Genomic DNA, 18,182 nt, shown 5'->3' with positions numbered 1-18,182 from the left:
TAGGTTTAAATACGTTTACATAATAAAGGGAATTTTAGGCAAAATTTACAAGTGATGAAAAACTGGGGGAAATATTCCCAACAAATAAGCCAAAAGGTTAATGTCCTCAACATAGGAAATCCTTTGCAAATCAATGGAAAGTGGGCACAAGGACATTAAAAAAGCAGGACAGAAAAGGAATATAAATGACCAGTAAACATGAAAAAAATGTTCAGCTGACTGGTGATCAAAGAAATGTACATTAAAACAACAGTAAGATAAGACTCTCCCTACACCCCCCAGATTAGGAAGTCAATCAATTATATTAAGAACTAAAAACTTCCATATCACAAAAATAAAGATTTTAAAAGGCTACAAACCAAGAGAAGTTTTGTCACACGTCCAACCAACAAAAGATTAGTATCCAAACTGAATAAGGAAATTCAAAATATCAATAAGAAAAATACAAACCGGGGATCCTTGGGTGGCACAGCGGTTTGGTGCCTGCCTTTGGCCCAGGGCGCGATCCTGGAGACCCGGGATCGAATCCCACATCGGGCTTCCGGTGCATGGAACCTGCTTCTCCCTCTGCCTGTGTCTCTGACTCTCTCTGTCTCTCTGTGACTATCATAAATAAATAATTTTTTTTAAAAAAATAAAAAAAAAAGAAAAATACAAACGGGCAACTGGGTGGCTCAGTTGGTTAAGCGTCTGCCTCTGGCTCAGGTTGTGATCTCGGAGTCCTGGGGTCGGGCCTGGAGTCAGGTTCCCCACTCTGCAGGGAATCTGCTTCTCCCTCTCCCTCTGCTCATCCCCACCTTTTGTGCTCTTTTTCATTCTTTCTCTCTCTCTCAAATAAATAAATACAATCTTTTTTAAAAAGGAAGAAAAATGTAAACAGGTCAATTAAAAAAATGGACCGGGCAGCCCTGGTGGCGCAGCGGTTTAATGCCACCTGCAGCCCAGGGCCTGATCCTGGAGACCTGGGATCGAGTCCCATGTCAGGCTTCCTGCACGAAGCCTGCTTCTCCCTCTGCCTCTCTCTCTCTTTGAATAAATAAATAAATCTTTAAAAAATAAATAAATAAATAAATAAATAAATAAATAAACAGACCAAAAACATGAAAGTGATATCATAGGAAACATGAACAGAAAAAAAAAAAGGCAAAAATACATTCAATTTCATTAGGAAGATGATGCAAATTAAAACCATTATAAAAAAAATAAAACCATTATGAAATGTCATTTAGACCCATCCAATTGATAAAAATTTAAATCTTTGGGATCCGTGGGTGACTCAGTGGTTTAGTGCTGCTTTCAGTCCAGGGCATGATCCCGGCCGGGATTGAGTCCCACATCGGGCTCCCCATAGGGAGCCTGCTTCTCCCTCTGCCTGTGTCTCTGCCTCTCTCTCTGTGTCTCTCATGAATAAATAAATAAAATTTTTTAAAAAAAAATTTAAAGCTTTGATGACACTAAGTAAAGATATGGAGCAATGGGAATTCAAACACTACTTATAAAAAATGTATATTGATAAAAAGTTAATATCCAAAATACATAAAGAACTTACACAACACCAAAAAGCAAAACAAACAACTAACTTGATTTGAAAATGAGTGGAGGACCTGAATAAACATTTTTCCAAAAAAGACATGCGGACAGCCAACAGACACACAAAAAGATGCTCAACATCACTCACCACTAAGAAAATGCAAGTGCAAACCACAATGAGGCATCAACTCACACTTGTCAGAATGGTGAAAATAGAAAACGTTTAGAAACCAGTGTCGGCAAGGATGTGGAGAAAAGGAAATCCTCGTGCACCGTTGGCGGGAACGCAAATCGGTGCGGCCACTGTGGGGAAAAGTTGGAAATTCCTCAAAGAAACAAAAATAGAACTACCCTATGATCCAGTAATTCCATTACTGGATATTTATCTCAATCAATCAATCAATCAATCAATCATCAATCACTAAATCACAAAAGTACATTCCCCCCGGAGTTCATTGCAGTGTTGTTTATACAGAAGCGGCCCGAGCATCCACGGCAGGTAAGTGGATAAAGGTGCGCGTGCAACACACACGGCGGAGGAGTATGAGCCACAAAGATGCTCGACACGTTGCCACTTGCAACAGCATCGCCGGCCCTAAAGTAAAATAAATCAGCCAGAGGAAGACAATTAGCACATGGATTCCCCTGTAGGTGGAACTTAAGAGACAAAATAAATGAACAGAAAAAGGAAAAAAGAGAGACAAAAACAGCCACCCCGCTCTTAAACACAGATAACAAGCTGGTGGTTGCCAGATGGGTGGGGGGCGTAGTTCACGGGTGAAGGAGGTTTTTTTTGTCTTGAAGAGTAAATGCTGGTACATGATTCTGCATCAGCTTGGTGAAGCTCACAAAGCTCACACCCCGGAATGTAGGAATTTCCTTCCAAAATGTAAATCCCGGAGCCTCACCTGGAGAGAAGCTCAGAACACGGTCACCAGTCCCCCACGGGCATGTTCTAGAACAAACTACCAAGTGCGCACATGTAACAGGGACACCACCTGTGACCTGCACGGAGACACCACCGCCCTGAAAGTCAAAGACAATAGAAAATTAACCATTATGGTCTCCTGGGCGGTGCGTGATAGTGAGAAGAGTGAAGCAAAGCTCAGGATTCGAGGTGGCAGCGGGGGTGGGATGCCTCAAGGAGCGCACACGGGGAGTACGGGCTTTATTGCCTTTTCATTTTTTATCCTTCATAAGTTCTGTTTGGAGTACCTTCAGCCTCACTAGATACTATCAAATTGCTTTTTTTTTTTCTTTTAGAGAGAAAGCACGCAGGCGATGGCAGGGAGGGCAGAGGGAGAGGGAATCCGACAGCAGACCCTGCGCTGGGGGATCGGCCCCGGCCCCAGGACCCTGACACCTGACCTGAGCTGAAACCAGGAGTTGGAGGTTCAACCCACTGAGCTGCCCGGGCATCCCACCAAAAATGCTTTTTATTTTTTATTTCTTTTTTTTTTAATTTTATCTATTTATCCATGAGACACACACAGAGAGAGGCAGAGCCACAGGCAGAGGGAGAAGCAGACTCCCTGTGGGGAGCCCGATGAGGGACTCGATCCTGGGACCCCAGGGTCACGGCCTGAGCTGAAGGCCGATGCTCACCCCTGAGCCCCCCAGGCACCCCCCAAGACTGCTTTTTAAAGTGATTGATTCTAATAGTGTGATGAGCACGTGTGGACGACCCAGTCCCGCATCATCCCCGAAACTTGCTGTCGGGCTTCGTAGTGCTGGGCCTGCCTGGCGGGAGGAAAGTGGGGCTCCCCCCTATGGTCAGCGCCCCCTGGCACTGGTGGCACCGAGCATGTCCTCACACTTCCTTGTTGGTCCGGTTTCACTTCTGGGGATCACAGCCCCTTCCTTTGGCCAGTTCTCCTACTTAGTTGCTTTTCTTTGTGTTGTTACCTTTTAGGGATTCAGGGAAGGTTCTGGAGCCTATGCCCCTATCGGCCACAGGCGCCCCAATTCTTTCAGCCTGTGGCTCATCTTGGGAATTTTGTCATGCCCGTTTGTAACCGGGCGTAACAGATGCGCGGACCCTTGTGCACGTTGGGGCCCCCGAAGTCCCACCCGGGCCCTCGCTGCCCCGATTCTGTGGACATCTCATGCTCCCCACTCTTAACAGTCCTTAAAGTTTGGAATCTCACATCTGGATCAAGAAAAGTGGAGTCTCATGTTTTTCCCTCTGGACCATCTATCTTCCCAGAACCACTTCTTAAATAGCTCATCCTTGGTCCTGCTGATTTGGGGACATTTTTCCGTTCCACTCGGGCTATTTGTCTGCCCCCCCCCCCCCCCGCACCCGCATCGCGCTCCTTAGTCACTGCATTTTCAGGTCGTGCCTTGATAGACGGAAGGAGAGATTTCCTTTCTTTCTCGAAATTGTCTCGGCTGTTTTTGGCCTTGACTCCTCCAGGCGAGTTTTAGAATAAACCGTGAATTTCTCCAAATTGCCTCTTGGAATTGTGATCAAAATCGAACTTGACAATAATTTTCTAATTGGCCTCGTTAGTATCCAAAAATACCTTTTTAAACGTTACTCCAGGGTCATCAACTCCGTGAGACTCTTATTAGTCGTAACAGGTTATCATTTCTCCGGCATCTTCTATGAAGTCAGTCATCATCTACCAAAAAAATAGATATATATTATTTTGTCTCCTTCCAATCACATCTTCGTTTCTTCGTGTGTCATTTTATTGTTAAGATGACTAGTAAACGGCGAGGATGAGATTCCTTGTCTCACCACGTTGTCATATTCTAGGTTATTTCGTTTTTGAATTCATTTCTTTCCAATACTTACTCGGGGAGCAGGGTGCACTCACAACGCCACGTCCGCTCAGGCCGGCAGCGCGGCGATGTGACGATTCGGGGCATCATTCGGGGCGGCCCACGGTAAGTGCGGTCACCACCCGTCTCCTCTCCGTGTGATGTCACTACGACATTATCAGCTACAGTATCTGGGATTTTGTACTTTGGTAGTGAAATCACGGTGTTCTTTACATTGGCAGGATGGTCAGAAAACATCCCAGACGCCCAGCGACAGGGAAGTAGTGGCGAAGACTGTGGTCCGTCCCTGTAATTGCATTCTACTGTTGAAGAATTGCGTGTTCAAAAATATCTCATTTGAATTGTCAAAATACTGACCCTCAAAGGGCACCTGGGCGGCTCAGCCGGTTAAGCATCCCCCGGACGATTTCAGCTCAGGTCACGATCTCAGGGTCGTGGGATGGAGCCCCCGTCGGGCTTTGTCCTCAGTGGGGCATCTGCTTGAGGTCCTCTCTCCCCCTCTGCACCTCCACCTGCTTGTGCTCTCTCTCTCTCTAAAATAACAATAAATAATAAAATAAAATAACACTAAACAAAATAAATAAATAAAATAAAATAACAATAAACAAACCCTTAAAAATATACTAAAATACTACAGTGAAAAGCCATGATATCAAGCGGTACATATAATGATTCCAGTTTTATAAGTAAATTATACATCATATGTTCTGCCTTCTGTATGGACCCCAGGAGTCCCCAGCCATCCAGACTTACGGGACCGAGGTTCCACGTAGCACCCGAATATAGACGCGTGCCCCAGGGCACAGGCCTTGCGGTCTGTCCTCACTGCAGTTATTTGCAATGATCTTCAGCTCGTCCAGGCTGCGGTTTTCCACTCTCCGGGCCGCGGCCGCTTCCTGCTGCTCTTCGGCCCTTTCGCCTGTTCCCATCCTTCTGGCGCTTAAGCCCCGAGCGCGGACCCGGCCCATCCCGTCTTTGCTCTCCAGGCAGCAGCTGACCGGCTCTGCGGCTGCAGCAGCTCCCGTGCGGCTTAGGGCCCCGAGCCCAGTACTAGGCCAGAGAGCGGAACCCCAGACCACGGTGCACCTATCGGGCCTCTTAGAGTCCGTTGGGCGCACCTGTTCCCAGGGAGCCAGGGCTTTTCCTCCTCAGCTGTGGCATGAAAGGCACGCTCGGCTTCTGGCCCTCCCCACCCCGTCCCCCTGCCCCTTGGAGGGCACCCCTGCATAGGGACGTCCGGGGGAGCCACATCGAGGCTCCGACCACGAGGCCTTCCTCGGCCGCGCTCCGCCCACCGCGAAGCAGCCTCTCCCTCACCGAGGGCCGCGGCTCAGTCTCCGTCCATCGAAGGAGCTCAGACTCTGCCCCGGACCCGTCCGGGCTCGGGCTCGGAGGCCTGCCCCGGCCCTCGCCGCTCGTGGCTTTGGCAGGTGTGCGTCCTCTCCGTGGGAGGGAGACGCGGCATAATAGAGCGTCCACACAGTGCTGTTGTGAGAATTAAATCAGAAAATGTACTTCAAATAGGAGAGGGGCACCCGGGGGCCCAGCGGTTGAGCGTCACCTCCGGCTCAGGACGTGACCCAGGTCCTGGGATCGAGTCCCGCATAGGGCTCCCTGCAGGGAGCCTGCTTCTCCCTCTGCCTGTGTCTCTGCCTCTCTCTGTGCCTCTCATGGATAAATAAATAAAATATTTTTAAAAAATAAAATAGGACTTATTCTACATATTAAAAAAATGTTCAGTTTCCATTAGCATTGGTATTGCTGAGTGTTGGTAGGGACAGAAATAAAATCATTCTACCAGAGAGACTCCTGACTCTGGGAAATGAACTAGGGGTGGTGGAACGGGAGGCGGGCGGGGGTTGGGGTGACTGGGTGACGGCCCGGGGCGGGGGGCACTTGGCGGGATGAGCACTGGGTGTTACACTCTTTGATGGCAAGTTGAACCCCAATAAAAAAAACACACATAAAATAAAATAAAATAAAATAAAATAAAATAAAATAAAATAAAATAAAATGAAATGAAATAAAATAAATGAAATGAAATAAAATAATAAAATAATTCTACGATTATTTGGGGCCAATGTATATAAAAAAAAAAAAACTCCCGCTGCACTTGTATCTCTGTGGCTGGACAGGCTTATCAGTATAGTTCTTCTGAGAAAAGGGAGCAGACCCCCCAAAATAAGCTCCAGCCCACATGGTTAGGGCCACAAGGAGCACAGAACTACTCTCAAACCACTGTGCAAAATAAGAATGTGCCAAAATAAAAAATAAATAAAATATTTAAATGGATAAACCAAAATACCAGTAGCAGTTACTTCTGATTGGTGGGGTTATGGGTGATTCGGATTCTATCCATCTGTATGCCCTTGTGTGTTTTGCCCACACTGACCACCTATTGCGTTTATAGTATGAAAAAGAATAAGAGCATTACAAAATATGGAAAGAAAGCCTTCCCCTAAATCCACAGCAGGTAAGACCATTTATGAGAGTTTCATTCGACTACAGAATTTCTACAGTGGAAGGTGTTCTCGGGTGAAGCAAAGAGAATTTGTCTAGGTGGCTGGGCCCGGCCCGGCCTCGCCGTCGTGCGGCCGTGATACTGGCCTGGGGGCAGCCCGCCGGCCTGCCAGCCTCCCCACAGGGACTAGGGTGGGCCCTCAGGGCCATCTGGATCCTCACGGGGACCCACAGCTGACCCCAGGCCCTGAGCTCTGTCTGCAGCCTCCGTGCACAGGAATCACCCCGGCCCTCAAAGTGGGCTGTGAAGGACGCCTCCCTCGACCCTTGTCAGCTGTCTCAGACCTCGGCGGGACCACCTCCCACATCCACTGTGACCTCGCGTGTGCACAGCAGGATATGGGTTAAGGGGGGAGGAGGGATCCAGGTAGAGGTTAATGGCACATGTCCTCTGCCCTCAGACATGCGACAATGACGATGAATCAGAGGCGTCCGGTTCTGAATCACATCTGCTCTCCTTGAGAAAACAGCATGAGGGCCTTTCTCTATCCTACGAGTCCTTGAAAAAAAAAAACTGGCAAAGCTTTTCTTGGGGGGTTGTGTCGTGGAACCGAGTCCCAGCACAGCTGGTAAGGAAGGCCGTCGGAAGACGGGCAGATGCTAGGGTCCTAGGAACGTGGTGATCGGACATGCTGAGCTTTCCCCAAAGTGTGTTCCTCAGATGCGTGACATGAAACACTCTTCCAGAAAAGAATTCCATGGGCAGCCCGGGTGGCTCAGTGGTTTAGCACCTGCCTCCAGCCCAGGGCCTGATCCTGGAGACCCGGGATCAAGTTCCGCGTCGTGAGCCTGCTTGTGTCTCTGCCTCTCTCTCTCTCTCTCTCTGTCGCTCATGAATAAATAAATAAAATCTTTAAAAAAAAAAAAGAAAAGAAAAGAATTCCATGGTCAAACAAGTGGGGACAGCGCCCCATATCCCTTTTCTTGGGGACAGAGAATACAGACCAAAGGCCTGAGCCTTTCTGCAGTAGCCCATTTTTTTCCCCAAATATATTTCATCAGGAAACTCTATTCCGGACTCTTCTCGAAAACTCTTCTGACGCTTGGGTTCCAGAGAATACACTTGGGGAAACATTAACTGAGCAAGTACTACGTTTGGGAAGCCATGCAAGTACCTCGATAACCCGCAGACGTGTTTTTTCAGGTCTTAGGCGGTGTTTTCCTCTTACGTCCAGGCTCACGGACGGCAGCCATCCCTCCGTCCCCCCGGGAGGCTCCCGTGAGGGAAGGCCCAGGGCAGCTGTGGGATGGCCGGGGACCGCGAGCACGCTGTTCTCCAGGGCCGACTTCTGAAGAGTTCCAGGGGAAAGCAGTGTTTTCGCGAGGAGCTCTGTCAGCAATATGGTCGGAAGTATTTATTTCTCGGAGCAGGAATGATAATTCCTCAAATACAACGTTTGCGATACCCCAACAGACAGCAAACTGGAGGACAGAGTGGTTCCCCTGCCCAACAGGCCCTGCCCTCCTCCCTCCACCCCGCACTCGAGGACAGCCCCGGACGCAGGACAAGCAGCACGAGGTGGTCCTGGGAAAGCCTGGGACAGTCTGCTCTGACCAACAAAATAAAGAAGGTCTGAAAGTCGGGGAGCTGGGGCCAGGGGCTGATACTGGCCGTAGCTGACTGGCTACACGGGATTCCATTCTGGGTCATCTCACCTGGTTGTTTCGGAAGAGTGGCCAACGCGGGCTGTTGTTTTTTCTGTCTGGAGAATCTTTTGAAGGGCGGGGTTTATCACTTGCCCTCACCTAACTTCTTGGGCTTTTTTTTTTTTTTGTAAAAAATGGAGGGGTGGAATAAGGCTAAGAAATGTCTTTTTCTTTAATGCATCATTTATTTTTTTTTAAAGATTTTATCCATTCACTCACGAGAGACACAGAGAGAGAGGCAGAGACACAGGCAGAGGGAGAAGCAGGCTCCATGCAGGGACCCGACGCGGGACTCGATCCCGGGACCCGGGGTCACGCCCTGAGCCCAAGGCAGCCGCTCAGCCACTGAGCTCCCCAAATACCCCCCTTTTTGCATAGAATTTGAGAATGATTTTTGACTTTGAATTGAACTCGTATGCACCTCAGTATGCTTTTACGTGACTCATAGAAGAAAAGTCTGAGTGACATAAGTGAGGAAACCGTTGAACAACCTCACAACCTCTCCTTCTGTAATAGCTCTCAGAAAGGGGCCTCAATAAATAAAAACACTGAGATTTCTAATAACTTTAAAGGCATCATTGTGTTCTTCACTGCCTACGGTAACGGATACCCCAAAGGTGGGGGGGCCTGAGCTCAATTTCCAGGGTTACCTTCCCCACACCCATTCTACAGCAGTTGTGTAGTTTAGGTAGAATTAACCCCTCCATCAGCCCCAGGGCTCAGGTCTGATTGTTAGGATCCATCTGGATCATCCCACCCCCTTGCCGTGGACGTTGGCTTCAGTGGCCTTGGCTTAAGCCAATCGATGGCTGGGTCAGCGGGAATCTCAGAACGTCTGTTAGGTAGTTGAGGAGAGCAACCTATCTTTCCCAGATAAGAAAAAGGAAGCACGTGAATCTACTTGTACCGACAGATATCCTATAACTTCAAGGGGTCCAGCCCTAGGGTGAAGCCCACACTGTCGACGGAAGATAGAGCTCTGAAAAAAAAAATGGAAGCAACAGAGTCAACGATGACATCATGGAGCTAACTGTTCTGAAACTCACACCCCCGGAGTTCCACGGAACCTATTAACTCCGTTATTGTTTAAGGTGAGGCGAGTTGGTCTTTCCGTCACTTGGAATGGAGAGGCTTTCCAACTGAGGCAGAAACATTGGTCTGTGGCACACCCCAAAAATCACATTAAAATGAGCACAGGTACTTACAATTTCATTCCTGGAAGTACTTGGGATTTTTTTTTAATATATGATTATACTTGTTTTAAGGTCAAAATTTAATAGGTTCTGTAGTTTTTCCTTAGTAACACCTTCTTTGCCTTTAATATCATTGTTTTTTTTAAATACTATCATTGGTTTTACTTTTGTCTCGTTTATTCTTCGTCCACACCAAACTCCTGACTTGCATTTTTTTTATTATTTATTTATGATAGTCATACAGAGAGAGAGAGAGAGAGGCAGAGACATAGGCAGAGGGAGAAGCAGGCTCCATGCACCGGGAGCCTGATGTGGGATTCGATCCTGGATCTCCAGGATCGCGCCCTGGGCCAAAGGCAGGCGCCAAACCACTGCACCACCCAGGGATCCCCTGACTTGTATATTTAAAAAAAAATACTATCATTGGTTTTACTTTTGTCCCATTTATTCTTCGTCCACACCAAACTCCTGACTTGCCTATTTAGGAGGAAACAAAAACAAAAGGAAGAGATTTGATATCTCTTTTTAAGTCAACAGTTACTTCTACATCATAAAAAATTCTAGAAAGTCAGCTTTCCTGACAGGGTGTGACAGGTCTCCTATTTACAAGGGCAATGAAATCTACTCCTCGGGCTGACCAGGTAATGGGAAATGTGTGTGCCAGGCCCAATTTGGTTGAAAAACAAAAACACAGCCAGGTGTGGTCAAATCCAAATCCATGGTTTCCCTCCCCGAATCGCACGTGGCGTTTCTTTGATTTTTCTAAGAATCTAAGAATCACCGTCTCCGTTGACTTTTCCCGGGGCTGGAAGGCTAACTGATATGGAAAAAATATCACATTCAGTATTTAGGGTTGAAGTCTGGGCTCGAAAGGCCTGTACAGGGAAGCTTCTTCTGGGTCCCTTGGACGGAGTACTGTGGTTTTCCTTCTTCAAGTCACGAGGCAAATCTCCAATTGACAATATTGGGGCCGGAGCACCAGAAAAATGAATTGTGTGGATGAGGCAACACGTACATACTGAACCCACAGAGATTCATACTATTTATTTCAGGGCCAAGGTGATTCCCTTCAGCAACCTGAGCTGCAGTCGGTTGGCTCCTGGGCAGAATTAGCGAGAGGTTAAGAGAGTTATTTCTACTTGGTGACTAACCCCATTTGATTGTCTTAAGTGCGTCTGGCTTCTGGAGCGTGCTTTTATTTCAGATGATTATGAATGTTCCGAGTGGACTCCTTGCCGCCCACCTGGCTTAAGGACTGTAAGGCACTTCGGAAATCAAATTTCAGGAAAGAAGATTGGTTTGAGAAACAATGAACGAGGAGAAATCTTCTCTTTGCAGAGCTGCTGTGTGTCAAAGTTTATCCTCATTATATTATGGTAGGAAGAAAAGAACAAATTAAGACATTTAACTGCTTAAAATTTGAGACCCAATTACATTTAACACTGCAAATCGTGTTACAGGACCTGTGGGCTTACCCTCTCCCTGTGTGAAGTCTGGTTGTATGTTAGCAAATAACTTTTTTTTTTTTTAAATTGTGGAGTGGGTCTGAGCTAAGTGGATAATCACCACTACACATTCTCTGCCATATAAAAGAAGATCCTGTAGGATCCAAAGAGTTTTATAATGATATCAAAAGTCCTTAAAAAGAAGACTTTTAAATATGCTCCTTCCCTGCCCACTATGGCTAGCGCCGGCATGCTTTAAATTAAGAGCAATTGTGTAACTGCTCAAGTTCTAATTTCTAATGTTAGGGATCATTCAAATGCTCAAACTATCCTTTTAAATTGGCTCCCATAATGAAAGAACCATTAAGGGCTTAGTGATGTTCCAAGAACTCTTCCAAAAAGAGAGAGAGAGAGAGACAGGGAGAGAGAAGGAGAGAGGCAGGGAGGGAGGGAGAGAGAAAATTGGCTCCTTTTCTTTGGCCAGTAACCCATGTTTTAATTGAATTTTGATGAGATGATGGATGTTGTGCCGCATTCCAAGTCTATATGCTAAATTAACGAGGCTGTCTGCTTAGTTTCCTCTTTTTTATTATTTATTTTTATTTATTTTTTATTTTTTTTTATTTTTTTAGTTTCCTCTTTTGAAGGCCCACTGAGATGAGTTTCTGCTAACTCTCTTACATAAAGTAGGATGTGGAGGTCTCCAATTCCTGCTCAGGGCCGGGAATGGCCGCGTTCTGCAGGCTGGTGCCCCGCTGGAGCTCCAGGTATGTGCTCAGGGGTGGGGGGCGGGGGCGGTGGGGGGACTCCTCAGGGAAGACTCTATCGCAATACTCCACAGTCACCCCCTAACGTATTTAAAACTTCCCTTAATATTTTTTAAAGACTTCGTTGTGCATCTCTTTACATAAAGAGCATGTCTCCAATGTCGAGCGCAGGTACTTCGTATTTGTCTATAAAATAAGAGTGATGAATGGAGCAATTGAGAAAATAGGTAATTTCAGCAAATTCCGGTGCCCGATTATTCATTCGCTTCCCAAGCTTCAAGCTTTGGGCTTTAAGAAAAGTTGGGGGGGGGGGACTCTACAACTCATTTTTCTCTTTATCCTGAATAGTTTCAAAACCACAGTCTTTTTTTTTTTTTTTTTTGTATGGTTGACACATCATGTTACAGGAGTTTCGGGTGTACGATTTAACGGTTCTACAAGTTTATACGTGATGCCGGGTTCAGGGCAAGGGCAGTTGCCTCTGTCCCATTGCGTCCCGATTACGATGTCCTTGACCACATTCCCATGATCTGCTCGTTCCGTAACTGGAGGCCTGTGCCTCCCCCGCCCCTTCACCCACTCCCCCCAACTGCCCATTTCACTGTCCTCGCAACCATCAGTGTGTCCTCTGTATTTATAGGTTTGGTTCTGCTTTTTGTTTATCTATTCACTTGTTTTTGGTGGGGTTTTATTTTTTTAGATTCCACTTATGAGCGGAATCATAGGATATTGGTCTTTCTCACTTTCTCAGTCTGACTTATTTCACTTAGGCTAGTACCCTCCAGATCCATTCATTGTTGTCTTACATGGCACAATCTCATCATTTTTTATGCCTGTGTAATATTCTGTTATATATATGACATATATATTTCCTTATCTATTTGGGGTTTTTCAAGATTCTACTTATTTATTCATGAGAGACGCACAGAGACACGGGCAGAGGGAAAAGCAGGTTCCATGCAGGAAGCCCCACGTGGGACTCGATCCCGGGACCCTGAGACCATGACCTGAGCCACAGGCAGACGCTCAACTGCTGAGCCACCCGGGTGTCCCTCTATTTGTTTATTGATGAATACCTAAGTTGCTTCCATATTTAGGTTATTGTGAATAAGTCTGTAATCATGTAGGGGTGCATATATCTCAAATCCACAGTCTCAAAGGTTGGCCCCTTCTCTAGAATGTGAGGGCTTAGGAGTAGAAGAGATTTTTGAATTTTGCTTTTAGAGTTTTGAGTCTTTTTAAATACTGGCATAATGGTCATTTTACTTCTTAAATTACTCAGTGCAATAGACCTGCCTACTTATTGAAAATAAAAGTCCATTCATCATTCTGGTGCCAAAAAACAGCGTACCAAATGGTAACTATCCACCTCCCACAGCCTGGAGGGGTCAGAGAAGACCCTCCCACCAGAGAAACCCAGATAGCGGGGTCTGGACTTGAGGCATGGCAGCCGCGAAATTCCCAGGGGCCACGAGCGGGCAGACCCATGGCTTGGGTCTGTGCTACAAAGAACTGATCCCCACATACCCTGAGACACGAGTCTAAACTTCAGGCAAATCTCTCCTACCTGACTTTGTCCAGAACTCGCCGCTCAGAATAGACCCGCTACCAAGAGTCATAGCCACCCATCCGCACCGTAACATCCCCTTTTCTATGACACTATTCTAGGCTGAATTGTGTCCCCCTCAAAATCTGTATGTTGGAGTCCTATTGCCCAGTACCTACAAATGCGACCTTATTTGGGAATAAGCTCCTTGCAGATGGAGTCAGCTAAGATGCAGCCATATTAGAGTAGGCTGGGCCTCTGGTAATATGACTGGTAGCCTCATAAAAAGAATAAATTTGAACACGGACACATGCACGCAGGGAGAGTGTCATGTGTACACGAACACAGAGATTGTGCTGACACTTCTACAAGCCAGGGAACCCGAAGATTGCCTGTAAAATGCCAAAATCTAGGGGAGAGGCAAGGAACAGATGCTCTCACAGCCAACAGAAAGAACCAATCCTGCCAACATCTTCATCTCAGATTTCTGGCTCCCAAACCATGAGACAATAAATTTCTGATTTTTAAGACCCCCAGTTTGTGGTGCTTTGCCACGGCAGCCCCAGCAAACTAAGACGCTAACTCAGGCTCTATTACTCAAATGCCCCAAAAGAATCATGTATAATCCAAGTTCAGATACAGATGTCAGAGGCATTTATCTCCAATGATGAGCCAATTTGTCAGATTTGGGGTGCAGATAGTCTTAAACAGTATGGCCAGGAAGTCAAAGCTTTCCCCTTTCCTGGTGATATAAGCTGTACTGACATCTAATTCGAAATACTAAACAAAAGCTCACTTTTGACTAATGTTTGCATGTAATCAGAGATCAAGTAAATCACATCTTCTCTGGGTCTTACCTTCCCAAGTGTATGATGACAGGCATAGCAAAATAACTATTAAGATCTCTTCTACCCCCGTATGCTATTATTAATTGTTATGTTGTTACTTCTTGCTGTAAATATATATATATATATATATTCTCAATGAAAAAAAAATTTCAGAAGCCATAGAAAAATACAGTTCACACTTATTCCCCATATCCAAGAAACCAGTCTTTGGAATAAAGCCTCCATTTTAATTTAATAAACAGCTGTTACATGAAATGTCTATCTGCAGCCGACACGCTTTCAAAAGGGGCTTGGGGTGGCTTCCTGGACACGCCAAAGGACTACCGAAATTAGGCTAAAAGTAGAAAGTCTTTGCAATGAATACAAGAACCTCGCTGGCCAGAAACAGCCGCCGATGGCTGCCAACGCATGTTCCACGGTGGCGGGGGCTCTGCCTGTTTGCCCCCTATGCTTTGGTGGCTGCTCCAGGTTTGTTGCAGAAATCACCCTGAAATGGGGCCGTGAATGCGAGGCAATTATCTGAAACTGACCTTCCCAGCATTCTCCAAGCTCCCTAACAGCCAATGGGGGACAGTCCTTCCTGGGAGGGACCAACAATTACCAGGTCTAAGCACCCTGGAAACCACTCATCATTGAGGCATGCTTGGTCTTTGGGATAAAGATATTCCTCACATCCTATCTTTCTGTAGCAAATATATTTAAGCTGTTCTCAGAGTGGTACCCAGACACCAGTGCTATCTGTGAAATAAATGATGCAGTGACTCTCTGGCTTTAGCTTTCCTATCTAGCCCGATGTTTGCAATGGGCCAGAATCAAAGCCGCTGGCTTAACACTCAGTGATCTCTACTATAGCCCCTTAATTTGTAAATAACTATGCTTTGAGTAAGCCAAACTGGACTTGAGTCTTTATCCTGATTTGTCCCTGAAAATTGTACTTTGTCTCCAGTAAACCATGAACTTTTTTATTGCCAAATATTCACTACTAGGTGCTAAAAAAAATATAAAATAAAATAAAATAAAATAAAATAAAATAAAATATTAGGTGGTTTGTTTATCAGAAACAAGTATGTATTGAATAATTATTTCCTTCCACTAGCCATACCATCTGGGGAGACTGACTTTAGTTTCACTTATTCATTACATATGCACTGAGCATCTATTACGTGCTAAACACCAGGGGTACAAAGTAGAATGAGATAAACAGAGTCTTTTCCCTTGACGAGCCTGCAGGCTCACAGCAGAGCCAGACAAACAAATAATTACAGAACAGGATGATGAGTGCTATTATAGGAGAAGGATGACACAGTGTATGACTCATAGTATAAGCTCAATAAAAATTTGATGAATGAAAGAATTGATGAATGATATGGGAGCACTTGGCAGGGACAACAAATCCAGGCTTGGAGGATCAGAGAAGGCTCCCAGGAGGAAATGATATTTAAACTAAGACCTGAAGGATGAGCAGGAATTTGAAAAAAGGAGAAAGGGGAAGGGATGACCACAGGAGAAAGTATTTTCGGTAGAAAGAACAAGGGAAAAAGCAAAAGGAATCAAGAGACAACATGATACCCTGAAAAAATTGAAACAAATCAAGGATGATTGGGAATGTAGAGTCACATAAGGTGAAGCTGCAAAATAGGCAGGGACAAGAGCCTGCACAGATTTGTAAGCAGTGGTAAGAGGATTGGACTTTATCCTAAAAACCATAGAGATCGATGAGAAAGTTCTAGATGGCCAGCATAAACCATAATCATATTAGCATTTTAGATGATCCCTGTTGCTACAGGAGGCATCCAACGCTGGAGAAGGGGGATCTGGAATGGGCAGTGGCATGGGGGGGGACGTGCTATTCAAGAAATATTTAGGAGGTATCATCAAAGGGGCTGGAACCCCGATGTGGAGGATGAAGGGAAGAAATGAAAAGAGGATTGCCAGGCGTCTGGGCACATAGTGTTTCAGTTGTCCGTGTTGCTGTATAATGAACCACTCAACGCTGAATAGCTAAACAACAGTTTATTATTATTTATTATTATTTATAAGCAACTATTTATTATTATTTATTATTTGTAAACAACTGTTTGTTATTATTTATAAACAGTTTATTATTATTTATTATTATTTATAAACAACTGTTTTATTATTTTGCACGATTCTCTCCGCCGATGGTGCACAGCTGGATAGCTCCTCTGATGATTGGGACTGTTTGCAGTCACCCCAAAGCTTGGGTTAGAGCAGCCAAGGAGGCTTCAGCACATGTCCAGGGCCTTGTCACAGGTGCCTGGGAAACTGGCTCATCTGGAGTGTTGGGATACCTGGGCCTCTGCCTTCCTTCCGTGTAGACCCAGGGCCTCAGTGTTGCCCTGGAGACTCTCCAGAAGGGCAGCTAGACATCGGAGGTGGCGGTTCAACGCTCCCAAAGGGGCCAACGTGGAAGCTGTTGGTGCCGTGTCTCATTTCCACCACATTCTTTTGGTTAAAGTGGGTCACGGGGCCAAAGGGAGTCAATGTGGGGTGATGTGGACAGGAGTATGAACGCGGGAGGTCGGGGTCCCCGGGGCCCTCTTCAGAGAAGAGCTACCATCCACAGTGCTAGTGCTTGCTGAGAATTGAGAAACAAACAAAAAAATTAAAAATTAAAAAAAAAAAAACTAGAGGAGGAGCCGTCTTGAGAGAGGGAGAGCTTTTAAGCTGAATTTTGAGTCGACGGAGCTTCAGATCCATAGGAGACGTCCAGGAGGAGGGGGACACGGGTAGGGATCTGTACATTAGGAGAGAAGCCTGGACTCGAGATGGAGGCCGGAGCGTCCCCGTCGTGTGGCAGCTGCTCTAGGGAGACCGAGGAGAGTGAGAGAACATGAGAGGCCGGGGTAGAAAACTGAGAAACTCCGAAATTTAAAGATTGGGATTGGGAAGAAGAAGCTTAATGGGAGGCCGCGGGGACGAGGTCATAGGGGTCACAGGAAAATCAGGAGAGCTCTTTTTTTTTTCTTTTTTAAGATTTATTTATTAGCAAGTCAGTGGAGGGGCAGGGGGAGAGGGAGAGAGAGACGCCCGAGCAGGCGCTGCCCGGAGCGCGAGGTCAGACAAGGGCTCGAGCCAGGACCCCCAGGCTCCCAACCTGAGCGGGAATCCGGAGTCCCACAGCACTTAACCCCCCAGACGCCCCAAGGACACCTCTCACTAGCACGATCCAGGAAAGGTTGGCAGGGTCAGGTGCCGCCGGCCAGGCTGGAAGCCAGAACAGGCTGGTGATGACGTCGTAACAGAACCCCGCCCCAGCCACGGTGGGCACACTGGGGGCTCCCTGCCCCGGGCCCCGGACTCTCAGGGCCCTGAGGAGGCCCACGCGGAGCCCTCGCTGCAGAGGCCGGGCCACGTTCATCCCGTGCCTCCGCCCATGAAGGGAAGGACCTGGAGCCCCAACGGGGGGCAGCTCTCAGGGGGTCCCCGTGCCCTCGGCGCCTCGGCACAGCCGTCGCCTGCAGCTCTCCCCAAACCTGCCGGGGCCAGAAAGAGGTTCCACATGAACTATGGGGAAACCAGAAAACGTGGTCCTCTGCGTCCCCGGGCAGGGGACGTTAGATTGAACCCGGCGACGCCATCACATGTCTTTTAGACAAAGGCCAAGCAGGGCAAGGACGAAAAGGGTCTTTTGGGGGGAGCAAGAAAATCGTGTCCGCATCCTAAGCAGCTCAGCACGACGGGCCCTCCAGGGCGAGGCCACCGAGACGCGGGCACTGAGCGCGGGCAAGTGTCCCCGGCCGCCTCCGGACATAAAAATCCCCGACGACTGTCTCGAGCCCAGGACCTGGGAGGCGCCAGCTCTCCGAGCCTGGTCCGCTGCCCAGATCGCAGAAACCCTGCCAGGGGTCTTCCGTGGCAGGAGGCAGCGCGTGGCC

Source organism: Nyctereutes procyonoides, unplaced genomic scaffold, assembly GCF_905146905.1.
Source record: "Nyctereutes procyonoides isolate TBG_1078 unplaced genomic scaffold, NYPRO_anot_genome, whole genome shotgun sequence".
Taxonomy (NCBI): Eukaryota; Metazoa; Chordata; class Mammalia; order Carnivora; family Canidae; genus Nyctereutes; species Nyctereutes procyonoides.
The sequence above is the reverse complement of the archived record's forward strand: the minus strand, read 5'-3'. Positions refer to the sequence as shown.